We start from the raw sequence: 19,531 nt of genomic DNA, 5'->3' as shown, positions 1-19,531 counted from the left end.
AAAAAAAAAAACAAAAGAAGAAGCTGGGCCTGTATGATTAATATAATTAAAGACAGGCTATGCTGAGGTATCCTCCTTTATCTGAGGAGTATTCAAACATTCCAGGCCAAGTTGCTCCTGTCTTTTTTGAACCTTAATTAACTCTGGGTCTTTTTAGTGGACTTTCCTGGCCTTTTTCTCTTTCCACCCACTCAGAGGTGGAAAGAAATATGGCTTTAGTGCATTTGCATTGTTCGTAAGGGGTGGAAAGAAGTTCATCTCCATATCAATGGGTAATTACCTGGGCAAAAGAGGCTATTCTGTACCTGAGAGGTGAGGGGGAGAGCCGATTTTTGGCTGATGCTGGAGCCTGAAAGAGAGAAATGGCCCCAGACTGCAGCTTGTGAGCAATAAATGGATTAGAGGTATTTTGCCCCAAGATTTCCTCTCCCCAGACTTAGAGTTTCCCCTTGCCTTCTGGGGAGTCCACCAAGAATCCCAAAATGTTTCCAGTGACAGAGGTCCCACTAGGACAAGGGGAAATTTGTTAATGCTCCCCTCACGGGTACTGAGGTGAGAAATTTTAAGCATTGCTAGAAGATCCCCTTGGCCTAGTGGACCAACTAGGTCAATTCCTGGGACCTAATATATATACTTAGGTTGAACTGATGTCCATCATGAATATCCTATTCCCTGGTGGTGAGAGGGGGGTGATCAGGAGAGCTGCTCTGTCCATTTGGGCACAAGAACACCCACTGGGCCAGGGTATCCAGTCAGTGGAACAAAAGTTCCCAAATGTAGATCCTAGATGGGATAATAATCTAGGGGATAGAATTAGAATGCAGGATCTTCGAGGGCTGATTATAAAGGGAATTAGGGAATCAGCCCCAAGATCTCAAAATGTTGCTAAGGCATTTGAAGTTCAACAGGAAAAAGAAGAGACTCCAACTGTATTTTTACAGAGACTCAGGGACCAGATGAGGAGGTATTCAGGACTAGACCCAGAAGCTCAGGTAAAACAGGATCTTTTAAAAGTCAATTTTGTAACCAAAAGTTGGCCAGATATTGCTAAGAAATTACAGAATTTAGGTGGATGGAATGAGAAACCTATAGAGGAATTACTGAGAGAAGCTCAAAAGTGTTTGTTAGAAGAGAAGCTAGAAGCTTGTATTTCAAATTCTTAGAGGGAGAGGCAAACCCTCTCCATTGGACCCCAGGGGAACTGCAAATTCTAGAGGAACTGAAAGCAATCCTCAGTCACCGCCCCAGTCCTGGCACTTCCATCTTTAGAGAAGCCGTTTCACTAGTTTGTTACTTTTGAACAAGGTTCCCTGTAGGGGTTTTGACCCAAGCCTGGGGAGGAAAGAAACAACCAGTGGACTTTATGTCTAAACTATGAGACCCTGTCTCTTGAGGATGGACTGAATGTGTTCAGGCCATCACAGCCACGACCTTACTGGTGGAAGAGAGCACCAGTTAAGGTGCTCTCTTAACTTAAAAGAACCCTCACGGTCAGTACTCCTCACCAGTTTCGGATCATACTTACTTAACCAGTGGGCTGGGCACTGGCCAATAGGTTCTCAAATTTTAAAGTATGAAGCAAGTTTATTTGAAAAAGATGACCTGATCTTAAAAACAGACACCTGTCTTGATCCGACCAGCTTCCTATGGGCAGGGGAGGCTGAAGGTCAATCAGAATTGAGCCATAGTTACATAGACCTCATAGAATATCAGACTTGGAGTAGTCCATACCTTTGGAAAAATTTGGGCAGAAAGAGGCCTCATAAACAGGGAAGGAAAGGAATTAATTCATGGGGAATTAATTAAGGAGGTTCTGGAAAATGTTGTACTTCCAGCTGAGATTTCTATAATGCATGTGAATGGTCACCAGAAGGGAAATTCTTATGAAGCAATGGGTAATTGGATTGCTAATGTAGCTGCTAAAGAGGCTGCATCTGAGGATGAAATTAGATTTTGGAACCTCACTCCAAATATCCTTAAAATCTCATCCCAAAATTTTCTGAGAAAGAGATTAAGAAGCTACAGGAGGTGGGGCCATCTTGAGATGAGAAAGGGAGGTGGACTTTACCAGATGGGAGAGAAGTGATCAGCCAGCCTATTATGAGAGAGCTGATGAACATGTTACATAGAGGGAGCCACTGGGGTCCTCAGGCTATGTGTGATGCTTTGCTAAATGTTTATGGATGTATTAGCATTTACACCATTGCTAAACAGGTTTGTAGGAGCTGCATAATGTGCCAAAGAATTAATAACAGTGTATGAGAAAGTCATTATCTGGAGGGAGACTCCCACGAGTAAGATCATTCCAAAGTATTCAGACTGACTTTACTGAGATGCCAAAAGTGGGAAAGCTTAAATATTTAGTAGTGATTATTGACCATCTCACTGGATGGGTGGAGGCCTACCCATTAACAATTGCAACAGCAGGATCAGTGATAAATGTACTTTTAGAGGAAGTTTTTCCTAGGTTTGGGTTAATAGAAAATGTTGACTCAGATAATGAGAGTCATTTTACTTCAAAAGTACTACAGGGAATAATGATTATTATATGAGCTACCATATCTGGGAAGGTCAACAGACTTGCCCACTATAGAAACAAGATAAATTTTTAAGGGAATATGTGCTGGTTATGTCTTCTAACTTATCTTCTCTCAAGCTGAAAGGACTCCTTGCCCAGACTCCCCCACTTGAGTTCTTCGCTCACTGCTTCCAGCCTAGAGACCTGGTGTTAGTAAAATCCTGAAAAGAGGGACTCCAGCCCAGCTGGGAAGGCCCCTCCCAAGTGCTCCTGATCACGGAGACTGCAATGAGGACGGCTGAAAAGGGTTGGACTCATTACACCAAAAAAACTGACTGGGGGATCTGGGGACAAAACAGAATTGGCAGGTGTCCCAAGTGGCTAACCAACCCTTAAGGCAGAAACTAAAAAGAACCTAAAAATGTTAACTTCTATCCTTCTAACTCTGTATTTCACAGACAAGTAGCAGGAAGCCCTAGAATGGGAAGGAACTTCTGGTTATCCTGTCAAACTGGTAATCAATATTACTGAAACATCAAGCCCCAAACCACTAGGTTTGATGCTTGTCAGGTTCTCTCTTGTGGTGACCTAAATGACCAAAGACAGCTTTCTGGAGATGATAAGTATCTCTGTCCTGAATGCACAAATCTTAATAGAATAAAAAAGGCAAGGAGGTCCCCATGTCCAAGGTGGAGCAGTGTTTGGTGGACTACCCAGTTTCAAGGGTGAACGGCCCCTCATGCAGCAGAAAAATCTTTAAAAATAAAGCTCCACTTAGCTAAAGGAATTCCTCCTGATAATTGCCAGGACAGACAGTATAACCCCCTTTTATTAACTATACATAAACCTCAAGACTTAGACTCAGACCCTGTAATTGCCCCTTGTGTTTATGCACTTGGTGCAGATGTCATTGGAGTAGAACCTGTGGGAAGCTTGGGTCTTAATTTAATTGAAGACAAGACTTCACCCATAGTGGCCACCCCCGATCCTGAGGGAAATAATGAGCCAGAGCTTCCCCATAATGACCCTAGACTAGTTACTGTAACAGAGATAAAAGATCTAAAACAAGACTCTTGAAATAGAGACAAGTTACGGAGACACCAATGCCTGGGTAGAGTGGGTTAAATTTTCAGTACTCACTTTGAACAAAAGCGATTGTTATGCATGTGCTGCTGGACAGCCACAGGTGCAGGTGGTCCTGGTCCCTCTCAGCTGTGACACAGAGCCCACTGGGATGAACTGCATGTTGTTGGCCCTGTACCAGGACAGGAGGGAAATAAGACTTGGGGGAAATGAGACTTGCAAGGGCTTGTTTTTACTCTTTCATGCACTAAAGAAGTCAGACCTGAGGGCAATCCCCTCTTTATCCATAGGGAAGATGAATCACTCCTCATGCCTCTGTAGGCAAGGGGAAGGTTTCACAACTCCTGTGGGAAACTTACTGACTTGTAACCACATCCTAAATGTCTCTAAAGAGGGCAACTTCTCAAAATTACACATCCCCCAAGTGGATGTTTGGTGGTACTGTGGAAAGGGGAACCTGCACTACTCGTTGCCACCCACCTGGACTGGGACTTGTGCTTTAGTCCAATTGGCCATTCCATTTACCCTGGCATTTCTCTCCACACCCAATGAAAAAAGTTTTCATAGAAGTCAAATGTATACATTGACTCAATAGGAGTTCCCAGGGGAGTCCCTGATGAATTTAAAGCTAGAAACCAAATAGCTGCAAGATTTGAGTCAACACTATTTTGGTGGTACACCATCAATAAAAACATAGATTGGATCATTAACTATACCAGGGATGCTCTTCAAGGAGTAGCTGGTCAACTAGATGCTACCAACAGGATGGCCTGAGAAAACAGAATTGCTTATGTTAGCAGAAAAAGGAGTCTGTGTTATGTTAGGAGGAAAATACTGTACTTTTATCCCAAATAATACTGCCCCTGATGGTACTATTACTAAAGCCCTACAGGGATTCACTACTTTAGCTAATGAATGAGCTGAAAACTCTGGCACCAGTGACCCTTTTACAGACTGCTTGGAAAGATGGTTTGGAAAAGAAAGGTATGGTTGCCTCTGTTTTAACATCCCTTGTTATAGTTGCAGGAGTTTTAACCGCTGTGGATGCTGTATCATCCCTTGTGTGAGAGGCTTGACTCAAAAGCTTATAGGGGCAGCCATAAACAAGATTAGAGAAATTTGACAAAAGACTGAGCATAAATTAAAATACATTACTGGGAATAAAATCAGAAATTCTTAAAAAGAGGAGGGAACTGTGAGGAAAGAGTATAAAACCTAAATGATTTATTCCCACTAGGATGTTTAAACATTTTAATAGTAAGGTATTAACAAAGGGCCATGTGGTGGAAGCTGCTTGGGCTGAGAGTGGGGGTGGGGGAATTGATAAGGGCCTGGTGATACCTGTTTGAGTTTTTTAAACCTACCAATAAGATTAAGACAAATGTAAAGGAAAGATATAATGGGCTTAGGCGACATCCGGGGAAGAATGTGAACCCTGTAGTACTCAGCCAATGAGGAACCAGGGGAAAGGACTCGCACACTAGGAAATAAATTACTGGTGCCAAACTCCTCAGGTGTGCCTGCCCACTAGACACCCAATCTTGCAAGACCGTCATTAAAGTCTCGCTCTGCTATTCTCTTTGTCTCCATGTCCACTTACTGAATTTGGACCAGAGAGTGTGTTTCTCACACCTACCAATCTGCCCTCTGCCTGTCTCTGTGACCTCATATGTGCCTTGTCACTCTCCCTGCCACTCACTAGCCTCCAACCATTCTGACCTTTCTCTGTGCTGATCTCAAAAAACTTCTTCCCATCCAAACCATTCAGACTGTTCTCTCTGGACCTTCCTCTCCCAGACATCTCCTTGATTGGTTCTTTCTTCTTCACCTTTTAGTCACAGCACAGACATTAATTTCTCAGAGATGTCCTTTAACTGAAATGTCACCTTTTCAGGAAGGCCTTTCCTGATCATCACTTAGAACTGTAACCAACTTGTCCTTCTTTTATTTTCTCATCACACATGCTACCATCAGATATACTATGTTTTATTTATTTGTATCATGCTCTTCTAAAATGTAAGTCAAAGGAATTTTGACCTTTGTTCATTATATATTAAGCACTTGGAAGAGTTCTCCATGGCCACTTTTTCAGTGATCATTCCAATTATGTGATATGACTTCCCTTTTACTTAATGGCAAGAAGAGAGGAAGTGGTTAAGGTGAACTTTTGAATGACCATGAGGCAGAAGCATGTCTAAAAATAGATGCTGATGTTTATATCACATCTTCTCAACTAATCTGTAGTACAGGACCAGTTTTTTGTTTCCTTATATAGGATCATGCTTGTCTACATAGTCTGAAAACAATACACATCACATGTGCATGGCAAATCTATTGCTGTGCACATTTATTCCACAGAATCATTTTACACACGATGTACTCAGTTCATCAATGACATCACTGCACGGAATGAATATTTTATACTGAGGACAGGCCATGGACACTGAAGCTGGAGCAGTAGAAAGTTCACGTGGCAAGCTTGACTTTCATCAGCATCTTCTCATTTTCTCTGGTTCATGCCATCCTTCACCTATAATCACACAGTTTGTAGATGCCTTAGAAAAGCTCATGAAGTGGAGATAAAAGATGGCGGCATGAGAGGAGAGACAGAGGCTTCCTCCTAAAACTGGATACAATTAGAAAATTTAATTGGTGCAACTAATCCTAAGAGAACAACAGGAAAGAGGACGCATCAGACTGAACACACCTGGAGAAAAGAGCAGACCTCAGTGAATGGGGTAACGTACCAGAGCTGTGGCTAAGCGGGACCCGAGCACCTCCCCCACCCCAGCTCACTGGCAGGAGGAAGAGAAACTGAGCAAGAAGGGAGTGGAAGGCTTGGGAATGCTGAATACCTAGCTCTGGAGATCTGCGTTGAGAGCACAAACCTACATTTCATGGTGCTTTCATGAGACTCGCATGACTACCAGGTTGGAAAGTTAATACAGGCAGAGTTCCTGGGGAGACTGGGATTCTGGCTGCTTGTGGAAAGCAGGGATCCATATCTGGCTGCTCTGGGACAAAAACTTATACCTGTGTGCCCAGCCCACTGGCTCAGGCAGTAGAGACTGGCAGAGCAGCCAGGAGGGGGGTAACAGCTATTTCCTTCCCCCAGGCATGAAAACCGCTCCCCTGTGACCCCAAACATTGCTTCAGGGGCTGAGCAGCTCCTGAATAGAGCTTTTGGACACTAGAGGGCACCATATACAAACATGAAATTCCAAAGGAACCTTGTCCAGAGTAAAATTGTTAATACAACTCCCGAGAAAGATTTAAATGATATGGACCTCGTGACTCTTCCTGAAAGGGAACTCAAAATAAAAATCATCAACATTCTAATGGAGGTACAGAAAAACATCCAAGAACTCAGGAATGAATTCAGGTCAGAGATCCAATCATTAAAGAACACGATGGAGGATATTAAAAGCAGGTTGGATACGGTGGAGGAGACAATAAATGAAATAGAAACTAGAGAAGAGGAATACAAAGAAGCTGAGGCACAGGGAGAAAAAAGGATTTCTAAAAATGAAAGAATATTGAGAGAACTGTGACCAATCCAAGTGGAACAATATTTGCATTATAGGGATACCAGAAGAAGAAGAAGAGAGAGAAAAAGGGATAGAAAGTGTCTTTGAGGAGGTAGTTGCTGAAAACTTCCCCAATCTGGGGAAGGAGATAGTCTCTCAGGCCATGAAGATCCACAGATCCCCCTACACAAGGGACCCAAGGAAGACAATACCAAGACACATAGTAATTAAAATGGGAAAGATCAAGGATAAGGACAGACTGTTAAAAGCAGCCAAAGACAGAAATAAGATCACATACAAAGGAAAGCCTTTCAGACTAACAACAGACTTCTCAGCAGAAACCTTACAGGCCAGAAGGGAGTGGCAAGATGTATTCAATGCCATGAAGCAGAAGGGCCTGGAACCAAGATTACTTTATCCAGCGAGATTATCATTTAAATTTGAAGGAGGGATTAAACAATTTCCAGATAAGCAAAAGCTGAGAGAGTTTACCTCCCACAAACCATCTCTGCAGTCTATTTTGGAGGGACTGCTATAGATGGAGATGTTCCTAGGGTTGGATAGCTGTCACCAGAGGTAGTAACATCATGCTAGGGAGGGTGGAGCAGCTGATTACGAGGCAAATGCAAAATTAAATTGACTATCCCCAAAGCCAATCAAGGGATAGAGAAAAAGTATAGAATCTAATACCTAATATATAAAGAATGAAGGAGGAAGAAAAAGGAGAAATAAAAAAGACCCTTTAGATTCTGTTTGTAACAGCATAATAGGTGAGTTAAGTTAGACACTGAAGATAGTAAGGAAAGTAACCTGGAACCTTTGGCAACCAAGAATCTAAAGGCTGAAATGCCAATAAGTACATACCTATCGATAATCACCCTAAATGTAAATGGACTGAATGCACCAATCAAAAGACATAGAGTCACTGAATGGATAAAAAAACAAGACCCATCTATATGTTGCTTACAAGAGACTCACCTCAAACCCAAAGACATGCACAGACTTAAAGTCAAGGGATGGAAAAAGATATTTCATGCAAACAATAGGGAGAAAAAAGCAGGAGTTGTAATACTAGTATCAGACAAAATAGACTTAAAAAAAAGTAACAAGAGATAAAGAAGGACATTACATAATGATAAAGGGCTCAGTCCAACAAGAGGATATAACCATTCTAAATATATATGCACCCAACACAGGAGCACCAGCATATGTGAAACAAATACTAACAGAACTAAAGGAAGAAATAGACGGCAATGCATTCATTTTAGGAGACTTCAACACACCACTCACTCCAAAGGACAGATCCACCAGACAGAAAATAAGTAAGGAAACACAGGCACTGAACAACACACTAGAACAGATGGACCTAATAGACATCTATAGAACTCTATACCCAAAAGCAACAGGATACACATTCTTCTCAAGTGCACATGGAACATTCTCCAGAATAGACCACATACTAGCTCACAAAAAGAGCCTCAGTAAATTCCAAAAGATTGAAATCCTAAAAACCAACTTTTCAGACCACAAAGGTATAAAACTAGAAATAAATTGTACAAAGAAAGCAAAAAGGTTCACAAACACATGGAGGCTTAACAACATGCTCCTAAATAATCAATGGATCAATGACCAAATTAAAATGGAGATCCAGCAATATATGGAAACAAATGACAATAACAGCACAAAGCCCCAACTTCTATGGGATGCAGCAAAAGCAGTCTTAGGAGGAAAGTATATAGCAATCCAGGCATATTTAAAGAAGGAAGAACAATCCCAAATGAATAGTCTAATGTCACAATTATCAAAATTGGAAAAAGAAGAACAAATGAGGCCTAAGGTCAGCAGATGGAGGGACATAATAAAGATCAGAGAAGAAATAAATAAAGTTGAGAAGAATAAAAGAATAGAAAAAATCAGTGAAACCAAGAGCTGGTTCTTTGAGAAAATAAACAAAATAGATAAGCCTCTAGCCAGACTTATTAAGAGAAAGAGAGTCAACACACATCAATAGAAACAGAAACGAGAAAGGAAAAATCATGACAGACCCCACAGAAATACAAAGAATTATTAGAGACTACTATGAAAACCTATACGCTAATAAGCTGGAAAACCTAGAAGAAATTGAGAACTTCCTAGAAAAATACAACCTTCCAAGACTGATGCAGAAAGAAAGAAAATCTAAACAAACCAATTACCAGCAAAGAAATTGAAGTGGTAATCAAAAAACAACCCAAGAAAAAATCCCCTGGGCCAGATGGATTTACCTCAGAATTTTATCAGACATACAGAGAAGACATAATACCCATTCTCCTTGAAGTTTTCCAAAAAATAGAAGAGGAGGGAATACTCCCAAACTCATTCTATGAAGCCAACATCACCCTAATACCAAAACCAGGCAAAGACCCCACCAAAAAAGAAAACTACAGACCAATATCCCTGATGAACGTAGATGCAAAAATACTCAACAAAATATTAGCAAACCGAATTAAAAAATACATCAAGAGGATCATGCACCATGACCAAGTGGGATTCATCCCAGGGATGCAAGGATAGTACAACATTCGAAAATCCATCAACATCATCTACCACATAAACAAAAAGAAGGACAAAAAAAAACATGATCATGTCCATAGATGCTGAAAAAGCATTTGACAAAATTCAACATCCATTCATGATACAAACTCTCAACAAAATGGGCATAGAGGGAAAGTACCTCAACATAATAAAGGCCATATATGATAAACCCACAGCCAACATCATACTGAACAGCAAGAAGCTGAAAGCTTTTCCTCTGCAATCAGGAATAAGACAGGGATGCCCACTCTCCCCACTGTTATTCAACATAGTACTGGAGGTCCTAGCCACGGCAATCAGACAAAACAAAGGAATACATGGAATGCAGATTGGTAAAGAAGAAATCAAACTGTCACTATTTGCAGATGACATGATATTGTACATAAAAAACCCTAAAGAATCCACTGCAAAACTACTAGAACGAGTATCAGAATTCAGCAAAGTTGCAGGATACAAAATTAACACACAGGAATCTGTAGCTTTCCTATACACTAACAATGAACTAATAGAAAGAGAAATCAGGAAAACAATTCCATTCACAATAGCACCAAAAAGAATAAAATACCTAGGAATAAACCTAACCAAGGAAGTGGTTACACCCAGAAAACTACAAGACACTCTTAAGAGAAATTAAAGAGGTCACTAACAAATGGAAACTCATCCCATGCTCCTGGCTAGGAAGAATTAATATCGTCAAAATGGCCATCCTGCCCAAAGCAATATACAGATTCGATGCAATCCCTATCAAATTACCAACAGCATTCTTCAATGAACTGGAACAAATAGTTCACAAATTCATATGGAACTGCCAAAGACCCTGAATAGCCAAAGCAATCCTGAGAAGGAAGAATAAAGTGGGGGGGGGGGATCTCGCTCTCCAACTTCAAACTCTACTACAAAGCCATAGTAACCCAGACAATTTGGTACTGGCACAAGAACAGAGCCACAGACCAGTGGAACAGAATAGAGACTCCAAACATTAACCCAAACATATATGGCCAATTAAGGTATGATAAAGGAGCCATGGACATACAATGGGGAAATGACAGTCTCTTCAACAGATGGTGCTGGCAAAACTGGACAGCTACATGTAATAGAATGAAACTGGATCACTGTCTAACCCCATACACAAAAGTAAATTTGAAATGGATCAAAGACCTGAATGTAAGTCATGAAACCATAAAACTCTTAGAAAAAAACATAGGCAAAAATCTCTTGGATGTGAACATTAGCGACTTCTTCATGAATATATCTCCCCAGGCAAGGAAAACAAAAGCAAAAATTAACAAGTGTGACTATATCAAGCTGAAAAGCTTCTGTACAGCAAAGGACACCATCAATAGAACAAAAAGGTACCCTATAGTATGAGAAAATATATTAGTAAATGACAGATACGATAAAGGCTTGACATACAAAATATATAAAGAGCTCATGCTCCTCAACAAACAAAAAGCAAATAATCCAATTAAAAAATGGGCAGAGGAGCTGAACAGACAGTTCTCCAAAGAAGAAATTCAGATGGCCAACAGACCTATGAAAAGATGCTCCACGTTGCTAGTTATCAGAGAAATGCAAATTAAAACCACAATGGGATATCACCTCACACCAATAAGGATGGCCACCATCCAAAAGGCAAACAACAACAAATGTTGGCAAGGTAACGGAGAAAGGGGAACCCTCCTACACTGCTGGTGGGAATGTAAATTAGTTCAACCATTGTGGAAAGCAATATGGAGGTTCCTCAAAATGCTCAAAATAGACTTACCTCTTGACCCAGGAATTCCACTTCTAGGAATTTACCCTAAGGATGCAGCACTCCAGTTTGAAAAAGACAGATGCACCCCTATGTTTATCGCAGCACGATTTACAATAGCCAAGAAATGGAAGCAACCTAAGTGTCCATCAGTAGATGAATGGATAAAGAAGATGTGGTACATATAAATAATGGAATATTATTCAGCCATAAGAAGAAAACAAATCCTACCATTTGCAACAATATGGATGGAGCTACAGGGTATTATGCTCAGTGAAATAAGCCAAGCAGAGAAAAGTAAATACCATATGTGGAGTATAAGAACAAAAGAAAAACTGAAGGAACAAAACAGCAGCAGAATCACAGAACCCAAGAATGGACTAACAGTTACCAAAGGGAAAGAGACTGGGGAGCATGGGAGGGTAGGGACGTATAAGGGCAGGGAAGAAGAAAGGGGGTATTATGATTAGCATATATAATGTGGGGCGTGGGGGAAAGGGGAGAATTTTGCAACACAGAAGACAAGTAGTGATTCTACAACATCTTAGTATACTGATGGACAGTGACTGTAATGGGGTTTGTTGGGGGGTCTTGCGGTAGGGGAGAGCCTAATAAACATAAATAAAAATAAATTTAAAAAAAAAGCTCATGAAGTGAAAGTAGAACTCCTTATTGGAATTGCTCCCAGCCAAACATAAAGTGCTCCCATACTCTTCCCACTTCCTGAGAGGAGTGGTTGGCCATGGTCAGTGCCACTCTTCTTTTTTTTTAATTTAAAAAAATTTACAGTTTTTAGTGTTTTTTTGTTTTCAGGTACATGCAATTAAAAGCACATTTTAGCACACAGCTTGATGAATTTTGACATGTGTATACATGCATGTAATCATTGCCAAGATCAAGATATCAAACAGTCACTAATTTTTCCCCCTTCACCCATTTCACCCATCCCCCAGTGCCCTCTCCTGTGGCAACCACCAGTCTGTTCTCTGTGCCTCTGAGTCATTTGTGTTTTGTTTCTGTTACTTTGTTTTGGTTTGCAGATTCTATTATTAAATATAATGATATTTGTCTTTCTCTGACTTACTTCACTTAGTATATCTTTTAGTTCCATTCACATTGTCACAAAAGGCTATATTTCACTCTTTTTTATGGCTGAGTAATATTCCATATGTATATTGCTTTTTAACATCTATTCATATATTGATGGACATTTGGATTGTTTCCATCTATTGGCTATTATAAATAATACTGTAGTAAACATAGGAGTATATGTACTTTTTCTAACTAATGATTTTGTTTTCCTTGGATAGATTCTGAGAAGGGGACATGCTGGGCTGTATGGCAGTTCTATTTTCAGTTTCTGAGAATCCTCCAAACTGCTTTCCCTAGTGGAGCAGCACTCTTCTTTATATGACAAGAATGCTTGCAAACAGCTCCATGCAGATGTTTAACTCCAAGGGTTATACATATATATATAAGTCTGGAATATGAAGCAGGTGTGTGTATGATGTATCAAAGACGTTTGCTGGACTGTGTCATTCCCCACCTTATTGTCTAGGACAAGAGCTCCCCTCCTTTGTGGTTGGATTGACAACAGCAGTGTTTGGGGACTCTACAGAAAAGAGAAAGTGTTCCAATATCCAAATTTCAGGGTGAAAATAATTTTAGTTTTATAGAAAATTGTAGAGCCTGGCATATTAACATTAGGTAGGATTCCAGGATCTGTGGATGACTAAATGATGTTGGAATGAGATAACTCTGGGAAATAGTTGTGGAGTGTAGTGTCAAAAGGCAGTGTCCCTGGGTGAAAGTGAATTGGTAAAACCATATGGCAGAGATCACCTTATCCCCTTTATTTTCTTGGAATGTGGCCACATGTAGGCAAATCTAGTTGATCCATAGGTTAAGAAAACAATGAGATGGGGACCACAGGTAGAAAAGGCCTTGAGCCTCCCCTCCCTCAACTGCAGCCACACCACAGTAGAGATATTATTCCAGTAGGAGAAAAAAATGAGGCAGACAGGACCAAGGAGGATTACCACAGCCACTGCAAAGATGGCCATCTCTGTGCTATGTGTACCTGCTGAAGCCAGCTTCAGGAGAGCAGGAGGGTCACAGAAACAATGATTGCTTACATTCTGTCCCTGGTATGGGAGACATCAAGTAAATGAGGTGTCTAGCAGAGACACAAATGTGCCACAGGTCCAGGACCCTAGGACCAACTGGACACAAACCCTCTGGGTCATGAGGGTGGAGCAGTGCAGAGGCTTACAGACAGCAACAGCAGTCACAGGACATCACTGCTAGAAGTGAACTCTATGGACAGCTGATGGTCAGGAATAAAGCCATCTGGATTGAGCATCTGGTAAAGGAAATCGTCTTTCTTGTTATCAGCAAATGGAATAGCATCTGGGAGATGATCACTGCAGATAAACAGATCAGTAAATGACACATTTTTAAGGAAAAAGTACATTGGTGTATGAAGTCGAGAGTCAGTGTGAATGAGCATTAGTGAGGAGATTCCCAAACACAGCAGGTAAATGATGAGAAATACCACAGAGCAAGATCTGGGTGTGTGATTTGACAAAAGGCCCAGCAAGATGAATTCAGTCAGATAGGTCTGGTTTTCTCTGCTCATCGATGTTTATAGTACTGTCTACACATCGTCATAAACAGAGTGACCCAAAGGTGACTATGATGGAGCACCAAATCGTTAAACTGAGGATCTCAACTGTAGGAACAAATGTATTTGATTTAAAAAATTCTTGCAAACACGTAAGAGATTTGATTTTCTAAAATTTCCATCTCTATATTCCTACTGAAACTACCTAATTTGAGCTATGACAAAACCAGAAATATGCCTCCTTGGTGATCCTTGCTGCCAGGCGATTATCAATTGTAGAGCAATTGCCTAGCAATTGTGTGGTTAATGTCAAAAACTGTCCTAGAGAAAAGTACATGTAATGGATCTGAGCCAAAGACAAAGGAAGAAAACATATATGGATTAAAAATAAATAAAGAATCCTCCCTCTAGTAGAAAGCCCAGGATTTTCTTTTTTCTAGTTTAATTTTCAGTCAGCAGAGTTTCTTTGTCATTTCATCAAGGAGCAGGCCAATAGTGAACTTTTCTTTTGTGTGTCCAAGGGATCCTTTATCATCCTTCCAAGGAGGAAGAGAGTTTTAAGAGACCATGGTGTTATAATCCGCAGTCCTGGTCCTTTCCTAAATTCTTCACTGGATCAAAAAACCGAGGCTTGAAAGCAGTGTTAAAGAGGAAGGCATGACGGGACTCATCATCAGCCCGGACAGTAGAGATGCCGTTAGACCTAGGCAGCATCATATACTATGGAATTAGGGGGGCCCTTCATGGAGACTAAATGCAGCCATAATAGCTGTCTGTATAGTTGTAACGTCTTATCTCGTGTAACAGTGTTTGAGCTTGCTCATGTTGCAGTTTGTATCAAAATATTAATTCAGTTGGAGATGTGTAGTAGTAGGAAATCAGGCACTGGTCCAGTGCTTTGAGGTGAGCAAGGAAACACTATTCAAATTCTACACTTTCTTGTACGTCAGGAAGAAGCAAGGCGTCGCATAGCTGGATCCAAGCTAAGAGGGAAGGAGATTAGAAAGATTTAGGGAAGGTAGCAGGGCCATGTGTAAATGATTGGGAATCAGGGTAGGAGTCTGATATCCCTAGAAATGACTGAAGAACTGTCTTAAGCCTGCCCTTTAGTATAAAGGACTTGTAAGAGAAGAAGTCTAGCCTACCTGGGAGGGCCATTTTGGAATAGGGGGCAGTCAAAGACTGCAAACATAAAATTGTTTTCACATGTAAGTCACTATATCTAACTAGCAGTGTAGGAAAAATGTGGTCTGATCAGTTGTGGCTGTGTCACTGGCTTGTGATCTACCAAGGAGGAATTGATTTCAAGACTGCAGGTTGACAGTGAGGATTCTACTCATGAATTTCCATCTAGATTGGATCTGAAACTGGGTCTACTCCAAGCATACAGAAAGACCCATGGGTTTTGAAGGACAGGGAAGGACTGGCAAGAGTGAATGAGACCTGTTCTCCCTTTAGATATAGTGTGAAGAGAATACGCAAGAGGATCAGTAAAAGAGTCTGCAGCATCAATGGCCAAATAATTTCTTGATAAATGGGTTCTTCTGAAATTGCAACTTACATTAGTGGGTAATGCATGGATTTAATTGGTTGCCACCAGTACTTATTAAAACTGTAATAGAAAATACCATCTTTCATAATCAAATGATTTTCAGAAAACATTTGTTTCAATTTTATTTAAATGTGTGTATGTTTTAAGTGTGGGTTTCAATACAAACTATTCCTTGAGGATGGTCATTCTTGGAATGTTTAAAAAGAATAGTGCTGTAAGTAAAATGTTCGTAAGAGCATAAATAGAAATAATCCATTACTACCCCAATTTTTCATTAATTTTAATAAGTACAAGTTTTCATTACTTCATTATGAATTTACATGCAATGAACTGCATATTTCACTTTTTTTTTTCCAGAGGGCATCTCTCATATTTATTGATCAAATGGTTGTTAACAACAATAAAATTCTGTATAGGGGGGTCAATGCTCAATGCACAATCATTAATCCATCTCAAGCCTAATTCTTGTCAGTCTCCAATCTTCTGAAGCATAACGAACAAGTTCTTACATGGTGAATGAATTCTTACATAGTGAATAAATTCTTACATGGTGAACAGTACAAGGGCATTCATCCCAGAAACTTTCGGTTTTGATCACGCATTATGAACTATAAACAATCAGGTCAAATATGAATATTCGTTTGATTTTTATACTTGATTTATATGTGGATCCCACATTTCTCCCTTTATTATTATTATTTTTATTTTTAATAAAATGCTGAAGTGGTAGGTAGATGCAAGATAAAGGTAGAAAACATAGTTTAGTGCTGTAAAAGGGCAAATTTAGACGATCAGGTGTGTGCCTATGGACTAAGTATTAATCCAAGCTAGACAAGGGCAGCAAAACATCCACGGATGCAGAAGATTTCTCTCAAAACGGGGGGTGAGGTTCTGAGCCTCACCTCTGTTGATCCCCAATTTCTCACCTGATGGCCCCCCTGCGACTATAGCTGTCTTAGGTTGTTCCTCCCTTGAGGAATCTTACCCATCTCTGGCTAACCAGTCATCTTCCAGGGCCATGCAGGGAAATGTAAAGTTGGTAAGTGAGAGAGAAGCCATATTGTTTGAAAAGGTTAGCTTTTTACTTCTTTGCAGATTTATGCCCTGTGGCTTCTATGCCCAGCACTTGTCTCGAGGTATCTTTACCACCTGGAGGAATTATGATACTTGGTAAATTCGATATGAGGCACGAATTCTATTTAAGGGTTGTAATTAGGAAGGAAGAAGAAAAGCTATAGAGGCAGCATATGGAAGAAAACATGGGAGGATTGATTATTTCTTTGACATATCTTCTTGTAGAGTACCTTAAGCATATATAGGTTTTAAACTGCTAACTAACTTGCGCTCACATATTAACATAATAGGAATACGGTGACATAAACAAAGCAAATCTATAATTACCATCCATTTCCAGTGAAGCCAAGAAAACCATTTAGGCACCCTAGGCATTTGTGAAAATTTGTCTATGATATGATGGATATAGTCCAACTGTACTTGAACAGTCTGAGAGAAATCAGACAAATTAAAGCAACCCATTTCTGGGATCTGTTCACATCCCATATGTTCTTTTAACCGTAGATAGTCTATAGTCATAAGATTTTGCAGTGCTACAACTTGCACCCCTCCCAACTCCTGGTTGAGTTCCAACAGTACAGATCCGGTCAATTTTGTTGTCTCACTGTATGCACATGCCAGCCTAGACATCTCCCTCCTCATTCCAATGGCAAGTCCAGGAAACGGTGGGGTGGATGCAGCCACAACCGCAGCATCGTCCGGATCCCTGTGGAGGCTTTTTGATGATCATCCCCCGGCACAAGTCCTCCAGAGAGTGCTGATGCCGGAAGCTTCTCCTCATATCATATCTTAGTTCATTTTCTGGGTAGTCAAGCTAGGCCTTGATCTTCTGCATAGAAACAAACAGACACTTTGCCCACACTTTGACATGCCCTCTATACCACTGTGTAGAACTCATTGGAGGTCAGCACACAGGAACTGCTTTTTTTTTTAATTAAGAGAAAGGAATATTATCAGAAAAGAGTACCTCCATAGCTGATCATCTGACACCCTTTAAGTGATCAACATTAAGGATATTTAAACCATGCGCTGATCTTTGATTTACCAATAGTTTTATCCTATCAAGGAGTAATCCCCCTTTTCTTTCTTTCTTTCTTTTTTTTTAAATCTTTAATCTACACTTACATGAAGAATACTATGTTTACTATGCTCTCCCCTATACCAGGTTCCCCCTAAAAACCACATTATGGTTACTATCCATCAGCTTAGCAAAACGTTGTAGAATCACTACTTGTCCTCTTTGTGTTGCACAGTCCTCCCTCCCATTTCTCCCTCCCCCCCATGCATGCTAATCTTAATACCCCCTTCTTCCCCCTCCTTATCCCTCCCTGCCCAACCATCCTCCCCAGTTCCTTTCCCTTTGGTACCTGTTAGTCTGTAATTCCGCTGCTGTTTTGTTCCTTCAGTTTTTCCTTTGTTCCTATACTCCTCAGATGAGTGAAATCATTTGGTATTTCTCTTTCTCCGGCTTGGCTTATTTCACTGAGCATAATACTCTCCAGCTCCATCCATGTTGCTGCAAATGGTTGGATTTTTCCACTTCTTATGGCTGAGTAGTATTCCATTGTGTATATGTACCACATCTTCTTTATCCATTCATCTACCGATGGACATTTAGGTTGCTTCCAATTCTTGGCTATTGTAAGTAGTGCTGCGATAAACATAGGGGTGCATCTGTCTTTCTCAAACTTGATTGCTGCGTTCTTAGGGTAAATTCCTAGGAGTGGAATTCCTGGGTCAAATGGTAGGTCTGTTTTGAGCATTTTGATGAACCTCCATACTGCTTTCCACAATGGTTGAACTAATTTACATTCCCACCAGCAGTGTAGGAGGGTTCCCTTTTCTCCAGAGCCTCGCCAACATTTGTTGTTGTTTGCTTTTGGATGGCAGCTTTCCTTACTGGTGTGATGTCATACCTCATTGTAGTTTTAATTTGCATTTCTCTGATAATTAGTGATGTGGAGCATCTTTTCATGTGTCTGTTGGCCATCTGTATTTCTTTTTTAGAGAACTGTCTGTTCAGTTCCTCTGCCCATTTTTTAATTGGGTTATTTGTTTTTTGTTTGTTGAGGCGTGTGAGCTCTTTATATATTCTGGACATCAAGCCTTTATCGGATCTGTCATTTTCAAATATATTCTCCCATACTGTAGGATTCCTGTTTGTTCTATTGATGGTGTCTTTCGCTGTACAGAAGCTTTTCAGCTTAATGTAGTCCCACTTGCTCATTTTTGCTGTTGTTTTCCTTGCCCGGGGAGATATGTTCAAGAAGAGGTCACTCATGTTTATGTCTAAGAGGTTTCTGCCTATGTTTTTTTCCAAGAGTTTAATGGTTTCAAGACTTACATTCAGGTCTTTGATCCATTTTGAGTTTACCTTTGTATATGGGGTGAGACAATGGTCCAGTTTCATTCTCCTACATGTAGCTGTACAGTTTTGCCAGCACCATCTGTTGAAGAGACTGTCATTTCACCATTGTATGTCCATGGCTCCTTTATCAAATATTAAGTGACCATATATGTTTGGGTTAATTTCTGGAGTCTCTAATCTGTTCCACTGGTCTGTGGCTCTGTTCTTGTGCCAGTACCAGATTGTCTTGATTACTGTGGCTTTGTAGTAGAGCTTGAAGTTGAGGAGTGAGATCCCCCCTACTTTATTCTTCTTTTTCAGAATTGCTTTGGCTATTCAGTGTCTTTGGTGTTTCCATATGAATTTTTGAATTATTTGTTCCAATTCTTTGAAGAATGTTGCTGGTAATTTGAGAGGGATTGCATCAAATCTGTATATTGCTTTGGGCAGGATGGCCATTTTGATGATATTAATTCTTCC

General features: G+C 40.4%; 1 pseudogene; it reads right to left on the bottom strand.

The window, feature by feature from the left end:
* Nucleotides 1-294: 294 nt before the first annotated feature.
* LOC108386518 (olfactory receptor 2D3-like) lies at nucleotides 295-14,093 on the bottom strand (annotated as a pseudogene).
* Nucleotides 14,094-19,531: the final 5,438 nt, after the last annotated feature.

Source organism: Manis javanica, chromosome 11 (genome assembly GCF_040802235.1).
Source record: "Manis javanica isolate MJ-LG chromosome 11, MJ_LKY, whole genome shotgun sequence".
Taxonomy (NCBI): domain Eukaryota; kingdom Metazoa; phylum Chordata; class Mammalia; order Pholidota; family Manidae; genus Manis; species Manis javanica.
The sequence above is the reverse complement of the archived record's forward strand: the minus strand, read 5'-3'. Positions and strand labels throughout refer to the sequence as shown.